The sequence below is a fragment of the Thermobia domestica genome, chromosome 16 (genome assembly GCF_964235325.1).
Source record: "Thermobia domestica chromosome 16, izTheDome1.hap1.1, whole genome shotgun sequence".
Lineage (NCBI taxonomy): Eukaryota > Metazoa > Arthropoda > Insecta > Zygentoma > Lepismatidae > Thermobia > Thermobia domestica.
This window is the reverse complement of record NC_137469.1, coordinates 51,474,927-51,489,417: the sequence shown is the minus strand read 5'-3', so window position 1 is coordinate 51,489,417 and position 14,491 is coordinate 51,474,927.

The window sequence follows — 14,491 nt, the reverse complement described above, 5'->3', positions numbered from 1 at the left end:
ATTCGAAATATGTACTAGACTGGCTGTAGAAGAAGAGAAAGAAATGTTTCAAATAATAAGACTGTCGATAATGTTAATATTTTTAATATATAAAAGATATTCATATGTTTCAATAATAATAGGACTTTGGATACGAGGTAGTCAATGGCAACGAGAATCACAAGATGAAAATAAATGGAATCAATAAATATACAGAGGGAGTGTGTATTATTTTAATGGCTCAAATTTATTATCAAAAGGAACCAGTGGTTATATTTTACCGTTGTAAACTAATGACATGACAATAACGTATTCGCGAACTAATTAATTTTACACGAAATTCAATGTCAACACACACCAAACGGATGAAGACTATATGTGCGGGACACCTTCTTATCTCTATAATCTTTCAATACGCTCTGAATAATTAATCAGGTTTCTCCCTCAGCTAGTCATTAGCGCACTTCACATCTCTCCAGAAGTGATAGTTCATGGCTATCAGAACTTATAGTGAATGAGCTTTCTCTTTTTCTTCACATCAGCATTGCAATCTTCTGTTTAAAGGTAAAAATCTTATTTGCCGCCTCGACTCGACATTTGTATGTTGGGTAGCTATGGGAGAAACATTTCCAGGCTTAAACCTTAAAGAAAAATAACTCATTAGGGCCAGGACTTGCCAAATGCCTGAATAATACTACTAATGGAATTTTATTTAATTCAACTAACAAGTCTCCGGACGACTAAAACTCTTCTTGTCATACTGCATTAGAAAGTTTTATTATATTTTAAGAATAAGTTCGCGACTTACAACTGTGCCTAATAATTACAGCGTAATTGACACTTGATTCGAGAGAACTTATTTAGCCTTCTAAAACTTTATTTACTATCCCTAAGAACTTTAAGCTCTCTATTGTATTTATTGAAGTAAACGTTAACAATTCTGCAACCATACTCAGCTTTGTATCCGAGGTGATTATTTCTACCGGGCAAACACAAGAAATTTTGCGCGTAGTGCTATCCATAAGTTGACATTTTTTAAAAAAATATTGTTTCGATTCTCATCTCGAAAACAGGGAGCGAGTCGAGGCTAGGAGCAACATTTCAAATTTGAGACGAGGCAATAAACATTATAATTGTCTTCTCGCTTCCGAGACGAGAAATTTCGCAAATTCCATGGACAATGTTAGTTGATCCAAGTCTTAAGTTTCAAAGAGTGATTTAATTCTACATGAGTCATCGTATAGAAGCTATAAATTGATCATGCCATTGCGTAAACATAATAAAGAGCAATTTATAAGCGTTTAAAGATACGTAAGTTGTTACACAATATATTTCAATAATTATTATAATAAGACTGTTCTTATATCACATCCTCCACGGACTTGCTGAGTGGTAGAGCATTTACCTCTGGTGCTTGGGGTCCTGGGTTCGATCCCAGCCTCCGCCAAGTGAACTTTGTGGTGGGCAAACACCGTGTGCGTGGGTTTTCTCGGGGTTCTTCCGTTTCCTCCCACTTTCTTCATTCCACCATTTGATTCATTACTTATCATCACCGTCCCCTTTAGCCTAACCGGCATAGCCGTGGGAGGTAAAGCCAGAGATATTTTCCTCCACGGACTTCTCGTGACGCGAAACGAAATTGACACAGTGAAACGCTGCTAACTAATACACCTGCGGTTTCTTCAAAAACTAGCCAAGTTAGAAGAGTATCCAAGATAAAGGAGTAGAGGTTTGTATCACAGCCATGTTACAAAATGAATAATACTACACTACTACATGTATCAATAAATTATATTATGTGCAGAACAGTACTTACATATCATGTTTCTGTTGTTGAATAATTTTACAGTATCCTTGCGTAACAACAATTCATCTTGAACTGACTGTGAGATAACAATAGACGATACGTATTGAACGTTTCAGTTTATAATGTACTCGCACAGCTTAGTAATTCATTGACGACTTAAGAGACCTAATTACTGCGAAGTTAAAACACCGCTAATTTAACAGTAATTATGTGATATCCTCAAATAGATAAAAGGTAACCGAAATGTGGAACAAGAACGCCGTAGACAATATTATTTTACATGAGATAACGTTGTTACGACGCACTTATCTGGTTTCGATTTCCAGTCATTTATAAAATCGGCATTTATTTTCGCGTTTCTAAATGGATGCAAAAGGAATGCTACTAGATGATTCGTGATAGTGATATAATATCATGCAAAATAATATTGTCTAAAGCGCTCTTGTCCCATATTTTGATTATATTTTATCTATTTGAAAATACCATATAATTACTATAAATTAGAGGTATTTTAATTTCGCCATCATGGAGCATCTAAAGAAATGAATATTAACACGTGCAGTAAGAAATACACACGGAAACAATATTCAAATGCCAGATTTTGCCTGCAGTATATGACTAACTGGTTCATATCAATTTTGCTATCTTAAATAACTTAAACTAGAAACACAAATCACTGAAAGAAGCAACGTTTATTTTAACAGTTAACTTTAACGTTAACGTGTAATAGTTTCGCCAATTAACTGAATATATTAGCTTTACCATATGATACGATGAAGCCAATACATTCAGTTAGTGGGCGAAACTGTTACACATTAACGTTAACGTTAACTGTTAAAATAAACGTTGCTTCGTTCAGTGATTTGTGTTTCTAGTTTAACGAGGGAACCTATCCAAGTGTAACTTCGACTTCGAGTCGAGGCTATGGCCGTTGGATACTTTGTCCCAAAAGAACATAACACGAAAAGGGATACATCCTCGATCTCAACCGTTGCGGAGATATAAGCATGAAAATTTAGAAATTCGGCTCCATACTATACATTATAAAGTCAAATTCCGGGTGAGAACTTTAGGAAACGGTCGTACAAGGAAACTCCGCGAATACATATTAAATTAGTGTGAGGAGCCCAGCACCTTTTGAATGAAAAAAATTGTGCCCCGGGGCACTCGCAGGGTCCCAGGCGGGATCCAACTCAAAATTTATAAAGGGAACCGGGGGTCAAGTAGCATATTGTATGAAAACTATTGTTAAATAAATGAAGATAGATCAAATCTCAACTCTCTACGGTAACACTGTGCAAACGGGCAACTGACCAAAATGTCAATACAACCTACATCAGAAAATCTATGGCCACGCTTCTAAATCCGATAAGTGGCGACAAGAACAAAAAAGAAAAACACGTTTAAAATTGCAAGGTATTGAGGTAAAGCAAATTGCTGCAGTCTCTCAAACAGAGTCGCACAACGGACCCTATCCGAGTATAAGTGTGTCTTCGAATGACCATTGGGCCATAGAATGACCATGCCATTGGATTTCGTGTCCTAGAAGAGAAAGGATACATTGCCAATCGCAACCGTCGTGGAGGGTGAGAAGTTCAAAAGGCAACGGTATATGCTTCGCAAATCGGGACCCCAAATTCACAGATTGCACCGTGAAATTTCTATCGGGGATGTGCTGAACGAGAAACATGATGGTAAAGACGAAAAGGATTGACCTAAGCCTAAGGACGAGGGAGATTGGGTAGCAAATGTTCGCGAAGAATAGCTGATTGCACTGCAACTGTTCGAGATTTTGCAAAATTTGTTAGGTGATGATCATTGGTGGAACCGGACTCTACACTTGTACATTGCGACAGTAATGATGAACATTACGATATGCAGAAGAGATAGAACCAGCCTTCTGCCATGAAAGTGATAAGAATCTTACTGTCCTGTTTAATTTGGACACTATGTAAACAATTAAGAGGCTCTACGATAGTGGAAGGTTCCCCAAATCACAAATGACTTTGTATCCCAAACTTGAAAGCCGTACGCAGCTCTATAGCATTCTGGCGTATGTTACAAAAGGAGGTACGAGACAAAAAATGTAATCTATCTTAAGGAGGAATTTCGGAAAGCAAGAGACAAAGACTTACCAGTGCACGATGTCAATCTTAAGAGGTGAGTTAGGCAGAAAGGTAGCGAACTAAGCGTTTGCAATTTTGTTGCCAGTGAGTTCTTTATCTATAATTTAAAACAAGAGATGGGGGTGAAATCAAGAAAGGTTATCCACATACTTACAAATCATCATTTTGCGGAGGAAGTTGATCTTCACAAATCTGTTGAGGACCATGTAAGTGAATGAACGTTTAGCAGAATACGCTGTAGTGTTCAACGCCGATCAGTCGGGTTTTGCAATGGAATTCACGTCTACTGGTACGCTAGCCGATATTGGCGAGAAGGAATGCCATCCATAACCACAACAGACGACTGTTCTTATCCCACTATTTGTATGTTTACAAGAAACAATGGATAATGAATTCGGACCCCGTATTGTTGAGCAATTGAGTGCCACTCTAGCACCGAATCTATACGTCACGTGTAGTAAATCTGGAAAGATGTCCCGAGCCCACGTACAGGATTGGGTAAACAATTGCGTAAAGACAACGATACTCACCGAAGGTAAAACATTGGTTATATTAGATAGCTGGTCCGGGCAAAACACCTTGTACATGCAAACACTCCTTGCCGAATTGTTGGATTCAACGATCCTGCCAGATGACGCCTACTACCCCGAAGACTGCGAATGTGCACTTGATCATCGGTTTGACCTGGCTGCAATCCCTCCGGGAACAATAGCTTAAGTCCAACCTAATGATGTGTACTTCCTCCGGCAATGGAAATGTTTTGTACGGGCCGCTTATCTTCGAATTTCACTGGGCAGTATCAACATTGCCCAAAACAGGCAGTTTCTTTTAAACGTACAATCTGTGGTACATAACCAATTGCGAGCTCTTGCTTTTAGAGACATGATCATTTATGCATGGGATAAATGTTCAACATGTAGAAACTTTTCAGAATGTAAATGAGGTGTGTTTTTCTCACAACTGACCAGGAAAAGAGTCAATCAGATAATTGTCCTGATGAAGCGTTTATTCGATGTGCTTATTGTAACAAGTGTATTTGTTTAATGCATTTTCTGGAGAGAGTCTGTTTTCATTGAATATTACGATATTTGTTTTCATTTTATCTAGCGCAATATATGTTTTCTTTATTGAAGTAACATTCTGTAAATATACCAACACGTATATGCGAAGTTGTATATTTATTTTCTTTGGAAATTGTTTTGTTTACTTATATTTCATCCACATATTCTTCCAATTAATTGCATATTTCTGCAAATCAAAATTCTATTGTCACAGGGTATTGAGTGTTAATGGAACAGTACCTTCTGATATGTTCACTATGTTTTGGCTCGTCTCTCACCCCACTTGGATCTCGTTTTCTTTCTTGAGTTTACAATTATCAAACTGGTTTCCAACATTATATTTAAACGAAATATTATTCTTGACCATTTCCTATAGCACTAGAAAAGCACCCTCTGACATATTTTATTTCTGCACCATTATTCCAGTTTTCTCCAACCCCACTCCTATCCAAGTTGCTTCACAGTTTCAAGGTCACTCCTTTTCGTCTTTACTATCATGTTTCTCGTCCAGCACATCCCCGATAGAAATTTCACGGTGCAATCTGCGAATTTGGAATCCCGATTTGCGAAGCATATGCCATTTCCTTTTGAACGTCTTACCCTCCACGACGGTTGCGATTGGCAATGTATCCTTTCCTTTTTAGGACAAGAAATCCAATGGTCATGGTCATTCTATGGCCCATTGGTCATTCGAAGTCACACTTATACTCGGATAAGGTCCGTTGTGCGACTCTGTGAGAGACTCTGCAGCAATTTGCTTTACTTCAATACCTTGCACTTTTAAACGTGTTTTTCTGTTTTGTTGACATTTTGACCAGTTGTCCGTTTGGACAGTGTTATTGTAGAGTGTTGAGATTTGATCTATCATCTTGACCCCCGGTTCCGTTTGTAAATTTTGAGTTGGACCCCGCCTGCTGTCCTGCGAGTGCCCGGGGACACAAATGTTTCATTCAAAAGGTGCTGGGCTCCCTACACTAATTTGATATGTATTCGCTGAGTTTCCTTACCCGACCGTTTTCGAAAAATGTGACCCAGAATCTGACTTAGAAATTGAGCTCCATACTATAAATCACAAATTTTTCACGCTTATTTCTCCGCAACGGTTGTGATCGTGGATGAATCACTTTTCGTGTTATGTTCTTTTGGGACAAAGTATCCAACGACCATAGTCTCGACTCAAAGTCAAAGTTACACTTGGATAGGTTCCCTCGTAAGTATATTACTGTTTTTCACAATTTTAATTTTTCGTGATGAAGTCAGTTATGCTGGTTTGATTCCTCTTCTGAAATGTATTCTTGAAGCACAAATTTTCAACCAATTTTTCCTCAGACCACTCTCAGCTCTTCTTGGAATGTCTTCATTGTTTTCTCATGAGAATACATATTCTAGTTTCCTCACTCACGTACGAAATCTTATAGGAATTCCAACAATCTTCTCTAACGAATCATCCTCTTATGATGTCTCTTTTAGGAGTACAATTTTCGTAGAAATTCGTGTATCCAACATGCATGATAGAGAGGGCCAGGTTACAGTAGCAATACGTAGAAATCAGTAGGTTTTCTTTCTGGTTCCGAAAAGAAGTATCCAAGTTAGAGGCGTGTCCAAGATAAAGGAATGTCCAAGGTAACGATTTTCACTATACTTTCTAAATGAAACTAAGAAAAAAAGGCAGGCCTTGCATCTGGAACATAAATTTATGTAACGAGGCGAGAAATAGTTCTTCAACAACTGAGACGAGACAGGACTTCAACAAAATTTACTTCACGAGACGAAAAAATCTTGTTTATCGCCTGATCTCGTCTCGTGGTCAATACTACTCGCATGTTAGCCATTCGGTTACAAAAGGATACAATCTGTAAGTATTGAGTGTGTTCTAGCTCTATTGTGAATGATCCAAGTTGTATTTAATGTGACAGTTCAAATGGTGGGACTCCACATAAAAAGTCCATATCACACGTAACATGCATGTTGAAAAAGAACGGTAAATTAAAAAAAAAGTTACTAATTACCGAATCTTTATTTTCATTTTACTTAGCATTGATTTAAAGTAACTTCGGCAAATAATGCCACCAATACAACATGTTGTTGTGGCACTCAGACAGTTTTATTTCTACAACCGTAAAATTTACATAGGGTAGAAAGTGAACAATCCGCTATAACATAATGAGGAAACGTAAGTATTATTCACACGAGGACAACGACACTGCGTCAAGAGTTTGATTGAACACGAGAAGGCGTTATAAGCATATTTGTGGGGAAATGAAGCCACTACCTTCTTAATTATAGGGAAAAGCTGTTATTGTATTAAGTAAGTACATTTTCTAATGAAACTTAAATTGTTTTCTTGGCAATATGTTATTTAGTACGATATTACACAAAATTCAGAACATGTAGCTCAAATTGTATCAAGATTGAAAACATTGGACCATACCGGTAACTGTCAGTAACAGGCAACATTATTCGTTGTCAGATAACACTGCATAATTGACACCATAGAATGTTCACAAACAGCATTTACACTGCAAAAAATACACAAACTACTTTTAGACACAGTCCGACACTGTACATATTACTTTTTAAACATCTCCAGATGACACATATTCACCATTGTAAATACTACAGGGTTTGTATGATAAGTAATGAGACCAGGTCTGGAAACATTGTTTTATTGATCTGATCTGTACAGGGACTTAATAGCTTTCGAAGTACTCTCCTCTTGCGTCGATGCACTTCTGCAATCGATGTTTCCACGCTGCAAACGCCCCCTGGAAGTCAGCAGCCGGCATGTCCTTTAGAAATGTGGTCACGGCTGCTTGGATGGCTGTGACGTCTGCAAAACGGGTTCCTTTCAAGCGTGGCTTCAGCTTCGGGAAGAGGAAGAAGTCGGCCGGGCTCACATCTGGGCTGTAGGGTGGTTGTGGAAGGACTTCCACCCCAATCCGGGTCAAAAAGGAGGTCAAATATGTTGTTGTTGTCCAAATATGTTGTCCAAATATGTTCCAGGTATATGTACAAAATGTGCAAAATGTATGTAATTACTTTGTTTTCGAACTATTAGCCAAGAAGTAGTGTATTAAATGTGTCATACTACATATTGTTTTAGGAGAATGAACGTTTTTGGACACGCGAAGCGTACTTTATAAACACATACTTGATATATTTCCCCCTCAACATCTCTACAAAAAGTGTTTAAATGTTAATTTTTTACAGTATAAGAATCCTACCTAAATCACAATATATATTTGTGAAATCAAGATTTATATTCTGAGATCGCAGTAATGCCCCCCAGTGTCCTCGCAAAACAAGTCTCTATCCTTCTTCTTTGTTCATGATTTACATTTCTCGTGTTACAAAACGTTGAAGTGCAGCTATTGCATGCATGGAACACTTTACCAACACTCTTTGGCATTTAGAGAACGATCACCGACAGACCTTTTCCTAGTTCTTTTAGATATCGGCAGCAATTCGTGGATTGTGTGTCTGTAGATATTGCTGCGGGTTGCGTTTGCTTTGAAACATCACCTAGAACAAAGGCAATGAGCTCCTTGCGTAGGTGCTTCATGGAGGAAGATGATCATCAAATTTGTTCTTTCTATATTTCTCTTTTATAAAACCACTAGGTAAAAGCAATTTAAACCAGATGCATAGGTGAACGGAACTATACTCACAGTTACTTCGTTGTTATCTTGTGTGGTATTACATACACGTTTGACCTTTCTTTTCTAGAATATCTCTGGTTACTGCTGTATGTTAGTTGCAGTACAGTTTCAGCTGCATTGTAAATGAGCCTTGTGCTTTTCACGTTCAAGGTATCAAGTATATTCTCTAGCATAACCGAGCGAAGTAGCTCAAGTGGTAAAGCGTTGGCTTCGCATTCGGGAGGTCGTGGGTTCGATTACCGCTGCCGACCATCCTGACTGGAGTTTTCCAGGGTTTCCCTCAGTCCTACAAGGCAAATGCCAGAATGGTACATACTACAGAGGCTCTGACCGATACCTTTCCAAATCCTTTCCATTGTTGTTGTTTTTGTTGTTGTTGTTGTTAAATTTCCAGTATAAAATAGCCTCAGAACTGTATCTGGTGATTGTTAAATAAATAAATAAATAGAGAGATAAATAGCAGAATATTAACGACTTCACTGCTGGTCAATTAAATCATATGAGTCTCCCATATCTCAATTTTTTGTCTTTTTGAATCCAGGTGCTTTACCATAAACCCACATACCCAGTATTTTCCAGTTCCACCTTATGAAATGGATTGGTTATAGCATCATCTTGACATGGTCTGTAGGTGGCGTCACAAACGTCTTTTACGGTTAAATCAAATCTAACTATGAAAACTAATAATTTTATGTTTTAATTCTATTCCGAGTTCCCGATGCAATAGACAACTGGATTCTGTTTTTTAAATATAGTTTCTCGTGCTTTCGTTTTAACTAGCTTCTCAAAATTCTCCAACTTACATGACATGTTGGATGACCATAAATGCTTGAAGCAAATCACTTAAACACTATGTGGATCGAATTATTTCATATTCCCTTACCACCTAAAAGAGAAAATGGACAAAACAAGAGACTTTCCACATGTTGTAGTCAGTTTGGCATAAAAGAATACATTTTTGACACAACTATTATTTTAGTTTAGCAGTTAACCCGTCAACACCCAATGTCACCTACAGGTGACACTACTTTAAAGACGCCTTCTTGTTCACCAATCATCCACTAGAGGGTCCTAGTGAACCACAGTAGCATCAGCTACTTACCTATGTATGTTGAATCACCACACAAAAAGTTTCGAAGTCGAGGTATTGTACAAGGAAGAAGACGCCTTTAAAGTAGCGTCACCTGTAGGTGACACTGAGCGTTGACGGGTTAAATGGAGTGGGTTATTTCCCGACACGGCGCAAGGCTTTGTTTCCCAAAATAATAGATTTTCGTTTCGACTAGCATTTCAAAACCTAAAACAACTGTGATAGACATATTATCTGTATCCTATTCGTATGTAATGATCGCTCTATTGACGTATACTATTAGCAACACTTAAAACTCAATGTTGAAAAAACAGGACACCTAATTCTATTGATGAGATGAAATGCTTTGAGCTATGTCCACTTTGTCCTACCATGTCTCTCAACCGACGCGTGATCCGCCACTGTTTCCTGTATACACAAAGACAATAGGTACCATTGCATACTACAGAATCGTGAATGACCAATTTAGGAAACACGTACTCATACTAGCAGGATATGACATTTTACAACGACTCACCAAAGGTGGTCGTCAACCCTGGTTCGGCTAATAAGATATGTATATCTTTTAGTGGCAGTAATTGTTCACACCTTAAAATAACTTCCGTAATTATATCCGCTATTATTCTCACCTTTTATACTGAAATCACAAGTAGATGATGAGAAGTAAATAATTTATTCGTTGATTCTCTTTTAACGTATATTCACATAAACTATTTTGGAATCAAACATGTCCACTGAGTATCTATAAACAACCACTTAGCAACCAATTATACAATAATAATATATTTCTTACATATATTAAAACATTCTTCTTTTGTTATCTTAAATTAACATTATATCCGATATAGTGCTTGTGTAGAAGCACTTTCTGCCCAAAATACAAAGTATTTCGTTGTATAAAATGTCGCCCGACGACGGGACTGAATATAAAAGTTACAAGCGAGCTTGGCTTTTATATTTAAGAACCACTGGTCCGTTTATAATAATGATATTCTATTAATTACGTCCTTTACATTTTGATCGACCCTCGTATATAACTTTATTAAGCTTCCTTTATAGAAATACATTTATAATAAATCTTTTATTTCATTAATATTTATTTTTTATTATAGAAACGTCGTCGCTTATTAAACTAATCACTGAAGGGTGCGAAGTCAAAAATTGTAAAAGACAATTACATTTTAAAACATAAATCACAACGATCAATAGTTTCAATCATTATTAAAAACAGTCATGTTGAAAGAAAATGTTTGATATTTCCAGGGCGCATTATTTAGTAATTACGTTAGATGTTATTTTACAGTATACATCGTAGCAATAAGGCATCATAATACAAAAGGATCTTATGCGAGTAGCGTACAAGGTGGCGTATGAAAACAGTCATCGGATAATTAGTTTAATAGAATGAATCTTATTCTTAACATAATCTTTGACAATTAAGTTTCAACACAAATCAATATAATATAAATAACCTTTGCTTTTAACTAATTATGAATCGAATTATAATTCTTCATATTAACAAGAAAGAATTAAAATCATTTGAAAATTATCGTTTGTTGAAACAAACGTGATAAAGTATCTAAAAGTCATAAGGGTTGAAGCTCTAACGACCAACGAAGTAGTTTGTTATTATATCCCTGATTGACATTAACACATAAATTTGAAGATAAATGTTCATAAAAATCTAAAGCTGATATGGGTTTAATCCTTACTTCATCTACTGCAGTCAGTTTAAATTCATACTCGTGTATGGTTCCAATAAAGTACCGCACAATCATGATTATGTCCCGTATTATTGTTCTGTACAGGAATTGTGTCATTATCTTGATTTGGATGCGAAGTGCCATCTCTTAAATTACGATTACGTGTATCTATATAGTTTACTGTATTCCTGGAATTTCGCCATGTATTTCGTCTATTTTTGAATCTATTTTGGTTATATGATCTAACATAAGGATTGCCACGATTAATTAGGTTAGGTGGATTTCCAACATATCTTCGCCTATTTTGTCCGTTCTGATTGTTGAAATTTGCTCGACTTAGGTTATATTCCGTATTGTCTGCATTACGGATATTTAGATTCCGAACAGGTACAAGGTGATCTGAATTGTTTTTAATTTTGCCTAATCCTGCTTGATGATTCTGAGCGTGGTATTGAGTTTCATAACATTGGACAAGCGTTAATAGGTGATTAAGACTCATACACTGGGTAGAAAACAGGATCTGTTGTAGTTTAAACGGTAGCAAATTTCGAATTGATGCAATTACTCTGGATTCCGATTGCAACGGATTTACGACTTTTAATTCGTTATATGTATTTACGACAAAATCGACAACAGATTTGTGCAAACGAGGATTAAAAGGTTGGTTTCTAATCGTGGCATCTCTGTTTGCAAGCAAAAAGTCGTTTTCGTAATTTGCAATCAGCGCTGCTTTGAATTCCTCATATGTAATAATGTGATCTCGTACTGCTTTAAACCATAAAGAACATGGTGGGAGTAATAAATGAGGGATTAGTTTCATATATTGCGATTTATCTATACACATTATATTGCACTCATCTTGAAATTTTTCTAAGAAAGAGGTAGCATTCTCATTACATTTACCACTAAACTTACTCATAGCACGTATTTCACTCATCTTTACACTTAACTTTACCTTCCTTTCACCATTTCGTGTTCGTGTTGAGTGACAATTTTTACCGACTGCATTATCTGTGGTTCCACCATCTCTTTTCCGCCCAACAGTATTCCTTGGATGTATTCTTTCCAGAACAATGTCCTCATCAGACGGATTACTTGAAGATGAGATAATGTGATATCCACGTTGATCTGTTACGGGTGAATGCGAGGTCATCTCTTGAGAACAAGGGAATTCCGAACGATCATTAATCATGTTGTTGTGATATGCGTTATCCTTAATCTGCAACGTCCTAATTTCCTCTTGTAATGTAGATATCCACTGAGTATTCGCACGTATTTGGTTAGAATTATCCGTAACCTGAATCTTTTGTTGCCGTACAGAAGATTCTATTACTTCCAAATCCTTTTTTACACAATTGACTTCTTGGATTACATGGTTGTAATTATCCTGGCAATCTTCTGATACTCTTTTTAACTTTTCATCAAATTGTAATGTAAGGTCTTTCACCGCCTGGATCACAGATTGTTTCGTATCTTCTGATTTTTGGTCTGTTTGCTCCAACCGTTTACTTAATTCCTCGGATTTCTGCTGAACCATATGCTTTAATTCTTCCGACATCTGGGCTAACTTTTGTTCTTGTCGCTGTAAAGCCATTAAGATTTTGTCTTCAAATGTCAACACTTCAGGTACAACAGGAGCTTTATTTTGTTCGTCGTTACAACTATCACCAGTTTCTTTCTATATTGCCTCACCGATCATAATTTTTCTTGTGATTATTTTACCACTTCTAAGTATAGTTAAATTCGTAGTCATGAACCTTATTATTGAAGTAAATTCACCCCTTACTTTGTACTTCAGGATATGAATTTACAAAGTTCCCGGGTGAGGTAAACCAAAATTTTACAACGACTCACCAAAGGTGGTCGTCAACCCTGGTTCGGCTAATAAGATATGTATATCTTTTAGTGGCAGTAATTGTTCACACTTTAAAATAACTTCCGTAATTATATCCGCTATTATTCTCACCTTTTATACTGAAATCACAAGTAGATGATGAGTAGTAAATAATTTATTCGTTGATTCTCTTTTAACGTATATTCACATAAACTATTTTGGAATCAAACATGTCCACTGAGTATCTATAAACAACCACTTAGCAACCAATTATACAATAATAATATATTTCTTACATATATTAAAAACATTCTTCTTTTGTTATCTTAAATTAACATTATATCCGATATAGTGCTTGTGTAGAAGCACTTTCTGCCCAAAATACAAAGTATTTCGTTGTAATTTCAATCACCCGACTTGCGTTCATTGTTGAAATTACCTCACAAGCAGGTGGTAAAAGTGCGGGAAAACATAGTCCCCCCACTTCCAGAAAATTTCTGTTCCGTCCCCCCATTTTCTGAAAAAAAAATACAATAGGCAAAGATAGGCAAGGGGAACGGCCTGACGTTATGCGTCCCCCTACCGTTTCAGATTCACTTTTACCCCTGCTTACAAGAATTGCTAACAACTCTGAAAGCATAAAGCCTACTTGAAAGACACTTAAAATAAAGTTCAAGAGTTAAATAAAGATTTAGACTACTATAGGCCTATCTTATTAACAACAGTGTATACAAATGCTGTCAACATCCTTCGATAATCAACTTGCTCTTACGCTAACGTTCCGAGACAGAGACAATGATGATGGTAATGATTGGAATAGTGGAATGAAGAAAACAAGAGAATTCCAAGTAAAACTCACTGACACTGTTTCTTCTCCAGTGTTGCCAATTTTGGGAGAAACGTCGCTAAATCTGGGATATTCAGCCTCCAGGATAGCGACAAAAGAATAATTTTTCCAATAGGCGACTGTTTTGTTGATTTTTAAATGGTGGTTTACCTACTTAGACCTACTTATAAATTTAGCGACTTTTTGCTGTAAACAACATGTTTATCTGTAAAGAAATATTATTAGTTCAAAACAGTTTTTTTTATGTTCTTTTCTTTCTGTTTGTTTTATTCAGTTGGGAATACAGCGTACCATTCCCCCACAATCCTGCATTGTTGGCTATTACCCTTGCCCTCTAACAGAGAAAAATTACAAACTTGATGTCCTTTAGTTCGCAGAGCTTCCG